At 41.8% G+C, this 12205-nt stretch overlaps 1 long non-coding RNA gene across 1 annotated transcript in view; it reads left to right on the forward strand.

Moving 5' to 3' along the window:
- Nucleotides 1-9828: 9828 nt before the first annotated feature.
- The window catches only part of LOC120402398, a 29212-nt gene continuing 26835 nt past the window's right edge, over nucleotides 9829-12205 (forward strand). Inside the window, exon 1 of the long non-coding RNA XR_005597216.1 lies at nucleotides 9829-9926. This is a non-coding gene — a long non-coding RNA (uncharacterized LOC120402398). The remainder of the gene's footprint in view (nucleotides 9927-12205) is intronic.

Raw genomic sequence — 12205 nt, forward strand, 5'->3', positions numbered from 1 at the left:
TGAGGGCACAAAAGGGGAAAAACAAGGCGGAGTGATGGGAAGCTGTGAAACAATAACAAGGGCAGAGGGGCAAAAATGAGGGAGCAGTAGGGAGGAGACTTGTGCTCCTCCTTGGACAATGCAGTGCTGGGCTGTGGGTAAATGTGTATATATTGCCCAATACCTAGACATCCTCAGTCAGGAAAACTGAAAGTAACTTCCTGCTACCAATGTTCCCTCTAAAAATTTGTTGTAGTGAGCGGGCTACAAACTCCACTGAGCAATACATTTTTGTCCTTGGGCAAGCTTATGCCTTTTTTTCAGTGAGGGGGGTTGTGTGTAGAGGAGGGGATAAGTGTGTGGTGGTGGTGATGGTGGGGAGTTGGTCCTGTCAGTAGCAGCTCTGGAGGTGTGGAGCTCTGTGTTGAAACCATTACAGTAGTTAATTCCGACAGGTAGCTGTTTCTGCTGGGCTGCATGGAGGAGGCGTAAGTGGCACGTGTCGGACCTGTGCAGTACATACAAGATTGCTGCCCAGCCAGACAGTTTACAGGGAACATTAGTTGAAACTATTCTTTATTCGTGGCTCCAGCTATCTGTACATACAGGATCCCTAAACCTTGTTTATTTTTAGAACTTGAGCTTCAATTATTTTTAATAGGGCTGGTATTTTCAAAGGAGGCTAAAGACGTTGGGGCCAAGATCCTTAAAGGTATTTAAGTCCCTAACTCCCACTGATTTCAATGGGAGTTGGGTACCTATATACCTTTGGGGATTCTGGCCAAAGTGCCAAAATATCACTGAAACTCAATGCAATTTGGGTACCTAGCTCCCTTGGCCTTTTGAAAATCATAGCTTAAGTGTCCATTTTAACAACCACATAACTTCAGGATAAATGCAGCAGGCAATTAATCCTGACCTATTAGAGGGATATGGGGAAATAGGTTTGGGGGCAGAGACAGCTGCTGGGCATGAACTGAATCCCCTCCCAAAGGTCTGTATTTGGAGACTGTTGGTTGTAGTTCAAGATAAGAACGGCCATACTAGGTCAGACCAATTGTCCATCTAGACCAGTATCCTGTCGCTGGCAGTGGCCAGTGGCAGATGTTTCAGAGGGAATGAACAGAACAGGGCAATTTTGGGTGTTCCATCCCCTGTCATCTAGCGCCAGCTTCTGGCATTTTGACTTAATGTGCCAGAGCCTCAGCTGTGTAATTCAGTGTTGCTCAACTGACTTCAGTAGAACTATGCCAATTTGCACTAGCTTAGGATCTGGCTCAACAGCAGCTGTGTCAAATCTCAAGATTTTATCATGCATCTTGTGGTATTTTGTGTTTTTATTACAGCTCCAGCTGGAATGAGGTTATCATCTGAGAATGGCTTGTGGCTATGAAGAAAAGCTTAAACATGTAAGTCCTAAAGATTCCAACATCAGAAAGCTAATAATAATAATAAAAAACAACTCCAAAGTGTTATTTCTGGGACTTGAGTCATGAGTTTAGCACTGTTGGGGTTGGCAATACTGCAAAAATCATTACTAACTTTGAAAGCTCACATATTCGTTAAGAGATGTAGCAATCTGGAAAGACTGAAGAGTCTCTATTATTCCATTATTAAGCTTATTTGAGCCATGAAAAGGTAAGATAATACTGAATTTAAAAAAAATGTTATTGTGAAATCTATTCTGGAAAAGTAAAGTCTTCCATCCAGAAAATCTGCTACAAAATTGAATTGTCCTCTGAAGAGTAACTGTGCCAAATTTGAAAACTAAATTAAATAAACTGTGAAACAGTGGAATTTCAGTCCTGCTTTGAACTCACCCTTAACTATGGAGTTGCTAGGAGCACCTCTATAATGATTTCTTCAGAGTTGCTGGTGACATTTTTATTTTCTTTTTGTTTCTCTTCTCTAATGATCCATTTTAATGTGACCTAACAAAGAGAGGGGCATAGAAGATAGTCATAATCAAGCAGTTTTTAATCATCATCTGCTACTGTTGCTACTTTTAATTGATTTTGTTGCCTAGATTCAACCGTGAAGAAGCACTAGAAACATATTAGTTATATATTATTTCTGTTTGCCTAGGGGTCTGCTGAAGACCCTTACTGGGTCCATGCAGTGAAACCGCCAGAAACTTTTGCTCTTCTACCATTTAAAAGGCACTAGAAAGTTACTTGATTTTTTTTGTATCTGTTAGTCTCTTGTGAAATGGGGTATGATCCATCTTCTTTACACCACACCATCATAAAGGGACCAGGAGCCAGGTGAATCTTGCCTACTGGGAATTCCCAAATCACAGGAACTATTTTCTGTAATGCTATTCAGGGTGTCTCTTTACAGAGCTGTGGTCATCAGTCATAAATTGGGCAGTCCCTGCAGCTGCTCTCATTTTTAGGCCAGAGGTCATGCTGTTCATCAGACCAGGCCAGAACTTTGGAAACACAAAAGAGATGCACAGCCACCATTGCCTTTCCACCTTTTAATTTATGCCCCTCACAAGGTGCAGCTCAGAACTGCTGGCTCAAAGTCTTGAGGGTCTGCTCCTCTGGATCCCTGCGGCGTTAGGAGTGTTGACTGCATATTAGCATTGCCTGCCCTTTTTGTTTTCCCTGTCTTTTACAAACTGTCATCCTTCTCTTTGTCTGTCTTGTTTAATTGGTTTCAGATTAAGATTGATGAGGCTGTTAGTGGGAAAGAAGGTCTGTGGAGGAGGGTGTGGCCATTGATAAAGAGTGTGCAGAGGATGGGATAGTGGTGACGATGAGCCAGATAGATGGAGCTGAGAACTTTATTATTCTGCCTCAGCAGCAAGCCCAATTTGTGATACAGTGCGCTGGAGTATGTCCAACATTTATCAGTATTGAGTTAGAGCCATTAAGGCTGCTTTTAATTTATATAGATCTAAATAATTTAAAATGCCTTCCTTTCATTAGCTTTTTTAAAATAGTTATTATTAATATCACTTGCTGCTGAAAAATTTGTCTCCTAAATTCCTTTGCTGACCTTGTGGAATCCAAATAAGAATAAGAGACACTTCTGTTTAACCTGATCTCTGCGTATGTTATTCCTCAACAAAAAGAAAACTGTTACTACGGAACTTTGACCTTCTGATATTTTGGAATTTTGTAATCTTCAACTGCTTTTTATCAGAAAAACAACCATTTCAGAAGAGCAGTATTTAAACAGGCAAATCCCCTTAAATCTACTTTTTTCACATGAGAAAAACGGCAAATGCTTATTTTCTTTGAAAAAACTCTGAACATAGTTTCGGTTTTGTATACATAAGGTAATATAAACCAGTCTCCTGGATTAGAGAATGACAGTGACATGAGCCTGGTGCTCCCCTATGAAAGAAATGGATGTTTAGCCCAAAATGTATTTATTGCATGCTGTAAGAAAAGTTTCCACCAGATTACATCCTTTGATAGTTATTTGCCACTTAGTATTTGTGGCTTTAGCCTTGCAAGTTATAGAGAAACAGTCCGTGTTCAACAAATAGAACATATCAGGGGCTAGACATAAGCATGTTTTGTCCATTCAAGGTGCACTCTAGTGGCCTCACATCATAGAACATGCCCCTAAATTAGTCTCTTATTTACTCTCCAAGAACAATTCAGAAAATTTTTGAATAATATTTGTTTTCAGTGAAAGAAAATGACCTACAAAGGATAATCCTGGAAATAAATGTCATATCTATTGGGGTGTAATTGAGGTAATGTGAGGATTACAAGTCACCAGAGAAAAAACAGGATGCTGCAAGGTAGAGTTAGAGGACAACTAAGATATTTCAGGAAAAAAATGGATACAATGGACATGATCTGCAAAGGGCAGAACCCCAGCACCATGAATAAAAGTATGTTTGTGTGTATATATAAGTATAATTTTCATACATAATTACCATATTTGTGCAGGCAGATCAGATATTTGCACCTTATTCACCTTTTTCAAGTTGTTATCTGAAATGGCAACAGCCCTTAAATTCTGCCCTTTAGAAAATAAGGCCCAGTGAACACCCCAATGGGCTCTAGATTGCAAGCATACAAGTATGAAGGACAAGTTTGGATAGTAGAATAGTAGGCATATAGACTGCACTGCAGGGCATTGTTGCAGGCCTTTCAGTAGTAGTATTAAATTAAGAGGGTCAGCTGATGGAGGTAGACTTTGATTCTGCACTAGGTTCCACTTATGAGCCCCTGCAATCCTTCCTGGGCATCGGAATCTACTAATTCAGCAATACAATTGCTGACAACCTCTGCAGAAGGCATAACACTATCATACACTTATCACCATTAGCAAGTTCCTCTGTGTCTGCCCTAACTCCTGTCAGCCTAGACACAAACATAAAATGTTAGCTGGTTTCCTGTAGGTCCTATGGCCAAATTGAATCTTGAGAAGGTTTGAGAGTTCTGAGAGGGTACTGAAATATTCTATGGCAGCCTACTCGTTTAGATATGAAGATATATCTTCACCTTTCTTGTAAGAAGCTATCTCACCATGCCAGATAGTCAGCTTTATATTCAGAGTCTATTCCCTTAGGCCAGAACTTCCATTCTCTAGTTGAGACTAATCCACTTTTATAGATCATCAGTTCCCTGTTTTGGAGCCTAATTCATCATGCCAGAAATTCAAGTGTCCTTTAGCAATCGAATACTCATTTCCAGATGTTCAGTCTTCCCAAATTGTGCCTAATCCATATTTCCATCTTTTCAGCTATCCACTGGGACACCAGTTCATCTTGTTAAATTTTCAGCTTCTCATTTGAAGCCAAACTCATATAGGCATGATGTACAACTCCCTACTGGGCACTTAATCTGGGTTGCCAGCTGTTCAGGTCAGGTAACTTTTTACTGGGCCCATTGTGTAACTCAACCAACCAACACCATTTTTCTGCAGCTAACTTGCAAGGTGAAACTGTATTGGTTGAAATAAATCAATGGTTGAGAGAGATTGGATTTATATATCAACACGTCCCTTTGGTAGGTTATTTGGTCCTGAAAGGTTCTGTGCTTGTGTACTGGTTTGGGCATAAACCTAGACCTTCAGCTTCCGAATCAGAACCAAAGTTGGCATGCCAGCTCTTCAGCTTCACATTCAAAGCCTAATCCAAAAGACCACATCTTTAGCATCTCATTAGAAGCCTAATCCACACTTCTAGATCATCTACTTCACCTTAAGAGCCTACTCTATCATACCAGATATTTACAACACCAGTAGGAGCCTTATCCATATTTACCAAACTTCAGCTCCTCATATGGATCCTAATCTATATCTAGATCCTCAGCATTCTAGTTGGTGCCTAATTCACATTATTAGCTGTTCTGCTCCTTATTCAGAGTCTCATCCATATTTTTAGACTTTCTGTTCCCCATTGACATCCTACTTCAACATGCCAGATCTTCAGCTCCACATTCTGAGCTGAATCAAAGGCTCCCTTTCAGAGCACAACTAATATCTCCAGCTCTTCAGACCCTTATTCAAAGCCTAATTCATCACCTCAGATCTTCAGCTCACTAGTAGGGACTAAATTCATATTTCCAGAACTTCAGATCCCCATTCTGAGCCTAATCCTTATTTTCAAATCTTCAGTTTCCTATTTAGAGCCAGATATCTAGGCAAGATCTTGAAGTGCCCACTGGAAGACTAATCTACATTGCCAGATGTTCAGATCAAGTTACTTTTAACTGGAGCTGTTGTAACATCAATGTACATCAATGAATAGTCACGATTATTGTCTAGCTAACTTATCATGTGCAGTTGTATTGGTTGTAATAAGTCAGTGGATCAAGTCCTAATTTTAATAGGGCCTGAAAGGTTCCATGACTGCATGTTAGCACTGATCTCAAGCTGCATCTTCAGAACCCTAATGACCCTACATCAACAGCATTGATCTTTGCTCCTTGTTCAGAGTCTAATTCATGTTTTCAGATCTTCACATGCATTATAACAGATCTTCGGCTCCCCATCTTAAGCCTAATCTGCATTTGTAGATCTTTATTTCTTCAGTGGAAGCCTGATCAACAAAGCCATATTTTCCAGTCAGGTAACTCTTGACTAGGGCCATTGTGATGTCAATCAAGTCCCTGATTCTACAGTTAATTTGCAAACAGCAGTTCAAATGGTTGTATGACTGGACTGACATGTCAAGACTTCTCACTGGTAGTTTACTTGTACCCAGGTGTCACAAGTGCTAAAAGATTCTGTGGTCATATACTAGTCTGCACATTAAGCCAGATTTTCTGCTTCCTCATAGAGCCTACCTCAGCATGCCAGATCTTCTGCTCTACATTCAGAACCTATTTCCTCAGGTCAAATCTTCAGGTCCCCATTTGAAGACTAATTCATATTTCCAAATCTTCAGCCTCTCACTCCGAGCCTAATCCACTAGCCCAGATCATCAGCTCCCTAGTAGGGCCTAAGCCATATTTCCGGATCTTCAGCTTCCCATTGGGTGATAAATCCATAGATAAGATCTTTAATTCTCCACTGGGAGCCTAATCTACATTGCCATATGTTCAGGTTAAGTTACTCATAACTGGGGTCATTGTGACTACATTGTAATTCAATCATCTATTGTTCTGCTTCTAATTTTCAAACTGACTTATTGCTTATAATTAACAAAGAATCCTGTGGCACCTTATAGACTAACAGACGTTCTGCAGCATGAGCTTTCGTGGGTGAATACCCACTTCTTCAGATGCCTTTAGCCCCACTTGCATCTGAAGAAGTGACAGATCCAGACTAACACGGCTACCCCTCTGATGCTTATAATTAATCTGTGGTTTGAGAAAGACTGGACTAATGTGTCAAAACTTCTTTTGGTAGGTTACTTAACCCCAATTTTCACAGTTCTTTAAAGCTTCTTTGGTCACATACTTTTTTGGGATCATCAACGGTTCATTTGGAGACTAATCCTCCATGCCAGATATTTAGGTCCCCATTAAGAATCAAAATCTCATCTCCTCACTTTCAACTCCCATTGGGATACCTAATCCAAAATGCCCGATCCTTACCTCCTATTGACAATCTTATCTGCATTTCCATATTTTCCACTATCAATCTAGAGGTGATACACCAGGCCTGGTCTTCAAATTCCCAGTAAGACCCTAATTTACCAGACCAGATCCTCAACTCCCAGCCTAAACAAAGCATAATCCAATAGTGTATGTCTTTAGCCCTACTTGTTTCTTTCAGCCTGGAGATACTTATTGCTCTGCCTGGTTATATGGAGTATTAGGTATCTATTATGAAATATTTATCTGCATATTTAGACACTAGATTAAGAAATTAACATGGGATCGCAAAATCTACAGAAAGGAACTCATAGCAGGAGGGTGCCTGGTTTCTGAATAAAGATCAAAGAACTTTTTTTATATATCTGGGGTTGCTAAGGGACACCCTGGATTCTTTCAAGAAGGAAGTAAGTTGACAGTGGGGTTGTTTCATGAACAGCCAAGGCTGGCTATAATACACTGGAAGGATTTGGGGTGATGTTTTGCTGTTATGACAATGTCCTATTAGTTAAGCTGAGGCTGTAGTATTTGTGCTATGACTTTATTTTGTGTTACCCTTTGTTTCTGATATTTCTACTTGCTCTCATTTGAATCTCTGTTCTTTGATAAATAAACTTAGCTTTTTTATAGAGAAACCAAGTGTAAGTGCTGTGTGCTAAGAGAAGCTGTGTTCTATGGTGTAACTAGGAAGCTCTTGTGTACTGTTCCTTTGGGAACGGAGGATCTGGAATTCTGTGAATGTCCAGTAGAGCAGGGGCTGGATGCTAGAGGAAATACTTGTAGGGCTCAGGGTTGGAATGTGCCTATTGCTTACCTGCAGAGGGATGGCAGAGCCCATATGAGCTGAGAGAGGAGTGCTTGGGCTGCTGGTATTAGGGAGCTAATACACCAGGCACAGACATGGCCTCCTGACGCTAAGGGCAGGTGGTAGCGAGCTGCCTCACAACCCTGGGTATCCTGGGAAGCATTTAACCTATTTCCCAAAATTAGATGAGCAGAAGGAGAATAAGAAGGGGCAGAAACTAATACAGGAAGGCAGGCGACCTGAGCCAGGTCAGAGTCCTGTATGGCAGATGCCCCACTCCCCACAATCAGATGGCATTTGACATGGAGAGTGCTCCCTCCCTTCCCCTTCAGTCCCCACATCCTTTACCAAAGGACATAAGGCTTGAGCAACTTTGCCCTTGACCACCACAGCCACCTCAGATGTTACAACCCTTTCCCCTTTTTTCATCCTTTGTCAACTGTGCCACCCTGACACCTCTCCACTCCTATGTCAGGGTCAGCCTTCTGCCCTATCTTCCTCTCTCTCTGCTGTTGCAACACTTTCTGCAGCTTCCTGCACCTAATCCCTATCATCTTGGTCCATGCACCACTGATCACCTCTAGAATGGGAGCACTGTAGGCAAGTTCTTCCCCCTCTCCTTCAACAGTAAGAGGGAGTTGTACCATCGCAGAAACACTTATTCCCCTTCCCTTCTCCTCACTCTTGTTCTCAGATGCCATAATCTGGCCTCCTACTGATTTCTGGAAGCAAACTGCCACCCCCATTTCTCTGCTTTCCTCTACCACCATCCTTCCCACCTCCATGTGCTCCCTTGGCATGGATCTCTTGCCCATGTACCTAGTTCCTCCATCATGCACATCTGGTGTAACATGGACACACTGCTGCTAAGTGTCCAGCTGCCCACAGCAGTACTGGATGGCATGACACCACAAAATGATCAGAAGCACCACATTTGTGACAGGTTCGGGGATGCCCCTCATAACTAACATACCAACATTCTTCCGTTATCATGAAAGAGCTAGGTAAGTGCAAAATTCCCCCGTCTATATCCCCATTTGACTCAGGACTTTCTCTCTGGGAGTACGGCAGAAAGGGATCTAGGGATTATAGTGGACCACAAGCTAAATATGAGTCAACAGTGTGATGCCGTTGCAAAAAAAAGCAAACATGATTCTGGGATGCATTAACAGGTGTGTTGAAGCAAGATATGAGAAGTCATTCTTCCTCTCTACTCTGCACTGGTTAGGCCTCAACTGGAATATTGTGTCCAGTTCTGGGCACCACATTTCAAGGAAGATGTGGAGAAATTGGAGAGGGTCCAGAGAAGAGTAACAAGAATGATTAAAGGTCTAGAGAACATGACCTATGAAGGAAGGCTGAAAGAATTGGGTTTGTTTAGTTTGGAAAAGAGAAGACTGAGAAGGGGACATGATAGCAGTTTTCACATATCTAAAAGGGTGTCATAAGGAGGAGGGAGAAAACTTGTTCACCTTAGCCTCTAAGGATAGAACAAGAAGCAATGGGCTTAAACTGCAGCAAGGGAGGTTTAGGTTGGACATTAGGAAAAAGTTCCTAACTGTCAGGGTGGTTAAACGCTGGAATAAATTGCCTAGGGAGGTTGTGGAATCTCCATCTCTGGAGATATTTAAGAGTAGGTTAGATAAATGTCTATCAGGGATGGTCTAGACAGTATTTGGTCCTGCCATGAGGGCAGGGGACTGGACTCGATGACCTCTCAAGGTCCCTTCCAGTCCTAGAATCTATGAATCTATGACAGTATAGAGCACCAGGGGCATGACTGTGATGAGGTAGCTGCCAGCTGAGCTGAGCCAGGCTGAAGATTTGATTTTGTACACATTTCTGTTGGACTTTAGTAAAGGACTCTGGCCACAGAAGGGGCAAGACTTTGCAAAGTGATCTGGCTGGAAGGCCAGGAAACACTTGTGGCTGGAGTTGCCCAAAGGAGAGCTGGGGAAACAATTCAGCATAACTGAGACTAATTTGTGAGATATTTTGGTGTTGCCAAATCTGTATATTTTTCCATTTTTGTAGGGGGAGGAAAAAAGTTGCCCTGCTGTTGTCTGGTGACATTAAGCCCAAAGGGTGATGCTTGTGAGGCTAACTGTATTATGGATACGGCTGCTGAGCAGGTAATGCTAGTTTAATGTCTAGAGACCTGTGGTATGAATCACCACACCCTCAGGTAACATTTACTGTCCAAGCTTTTCTGTCTCATTTTTCATGACATGCAGCATAGTTCAGGCAAATCTGTGTAAAGAATTCCTACATGAGCCCTAAGTTTAAAAATAGAGAAACCATAATAGGCGAGGTCCTCATAGCATCTGAGTTGTGAAGAATGGTATCTGCTATAGCAACATGATAATGAAATTTCAATATAGTGTCAAGCTTAGCTCACAAATTTTGAGTCCAATATGAAACAAAACCTGGTTTTGAATTCAAAGAATATCTGTCCTGCATTCAGTTTGTTTTGTCCTTGATGCTGTATATGCAGTCAGGTTATGGGTTGGCTTTATTTCAATTTTTCATTAATTATACATTCTCTCTCTCTCTCTCTCTGACAAATGAAAATTCAGTTTTTAGTGAGGCATTTTAATTTGATGAAAAGATTCTGCTTCTTTTTGCCTACTTAATCAATGGCAATTATTCATTAAGAAGAAGGCACACACAGGACTCAGGAAATCCAACAACTCCAGGTTAACTGGCCCAGATCACTAGATAAAGCATGGGTAAAATGAATGTAGCTGATTCAAACTCCTGCTGAAATTGCTCTGTGTCATTAAAGTAGCTGGTGGTCAGAAATATATTCAAATAGCTGAAGCCAGCCAGTATTTTCACCTGGTCAAACTTGGTGTGCTAATATTACTTTCATAGGATTAGGCCTATTGCCCTTCCTGCTTCAGCCATTTTCCATGATCCTCACAAAAATAAACATTTTCTTCTTGAAAGGAGAATAAAGTTGTCAGAATGTAATGCAAACAAAGAAAATTGAGCAAAGACAACCCCTGAGATCTTTACTGAAATATAGTAATGTATTGCAAATAAAAGAAGATATGTATAAAGCCAGCTGTTAGCTTATTGGCTAATTCTAACAGTTGAGGAAAAAAGAATAACACTATTGTTATTTCTAGTTGGTATTCTGTGTTAAAACTGAAGCAAACAGAATACTTTGATTCTGTTTCTTCCACAGTGGCAGAAAAGGGGACGGTGACTTTTCAGGAAAGCAGATTTCAAGACAAGGGTGGCAGAGTCTTCTTAAAAGTGTGTGGGGTGGGGGTGGGGGCCCTCTGCAGCCCTACTCCCAGCCAAGCTGGAAACCAGAACCCAGGGTGGGGTACGGCCTGAAAGCAGCCCCCTGCCCATGTTCCCACTCCCCTGGGCCCTCTGCCCAGGGCAGGTGGAGGGACCCAGGCTCCCCACAGTTGCCCGGGCAGCTATCTCCAATCTGGCTCTGGCTGGGATGCGGGGGAAGGGGCCTTGGAGCCGCAACCTGGCCATAATAAGAGCCACGCAGGTCCGGGGAGCTGTGGGGAGCCAGGGTGGACCCTCCACCTGCCCATGGTGCAGGGGAACCTGCTGAGAGCAGCCCATGGCCTGTATCCACACTCCCTGGAGCCCCCACCAGTGCAGGTGGTGGTGCCTGATTTTCAGGAGGTTAATATTATTAATTTGGATAATATGGGTTATAGGCTTGCCAATTAATCTGATTAGAAGGTAATAAGGTTTTTGTCCTAGAATCAGGCTACACAGAGTTTGGAAAGGGCCCTTGGGGGTATGACAGGATGCTTACACTGAGAAATATATTGTCTTAAAGACTTTTATTGAGCTAAATGGAATTCTGCTCAAATAGTAATTAAATGGTAAAATAACCAGAGTTACAAATGCAATACTATTATTCTAAAGATACACGTGGTATTATATACTATAAAGCTTTTGATTAATATACTCACACCCTTCCTTGATAACCTGCTGGTAAGAGACAAAGGACCAGCCTCACCTCTGGCATGCCAAGAGAGTTCAGGTCCAGGTTCCTCAGTGCTTGAGTGGGAGGTGCAGAACTTAGGAGATGCTAGAGCTAAGAGCTATCAAAGCTAACTTAGAGTTTTACTTAACTAACTGACTTAAAACTTAAAATTGAGAACTCACAGACTAATAGACAAGTAAAACAAAGAACTATGAACGAAGAAGCTTGGAACTTAGAAAACTTGGAAAACAAACTCTGAAGCTCAGAAGCTTAGAAAACCTAGAAGCTTCCTTGGCATGGTGGGTCATCCCTCTTATAGGGCATGAGCTTGAGCCCCCCTTCTTTGTCCAATCTTACTTTCCTTACCCACCGAAATGTTGGGTACACTTTCTTCATAGGCTGGTATGTTCGTACGTATTGATGACATATACACATTAGTGATATTAG

Source organism: Mauremys reevesii, linkage group 3 (genome assembly GCF_016161935.1).
Source record: "Mauremys reevesii isolate NIE-2019 linkage group 3, ASM1616193v1, whole genome shotgun sequence".
NCBI lineage: Eukaryota > Metazoa > Chordata > Testudines > Geoemydidae > Mauremys > Mauremys reevesii.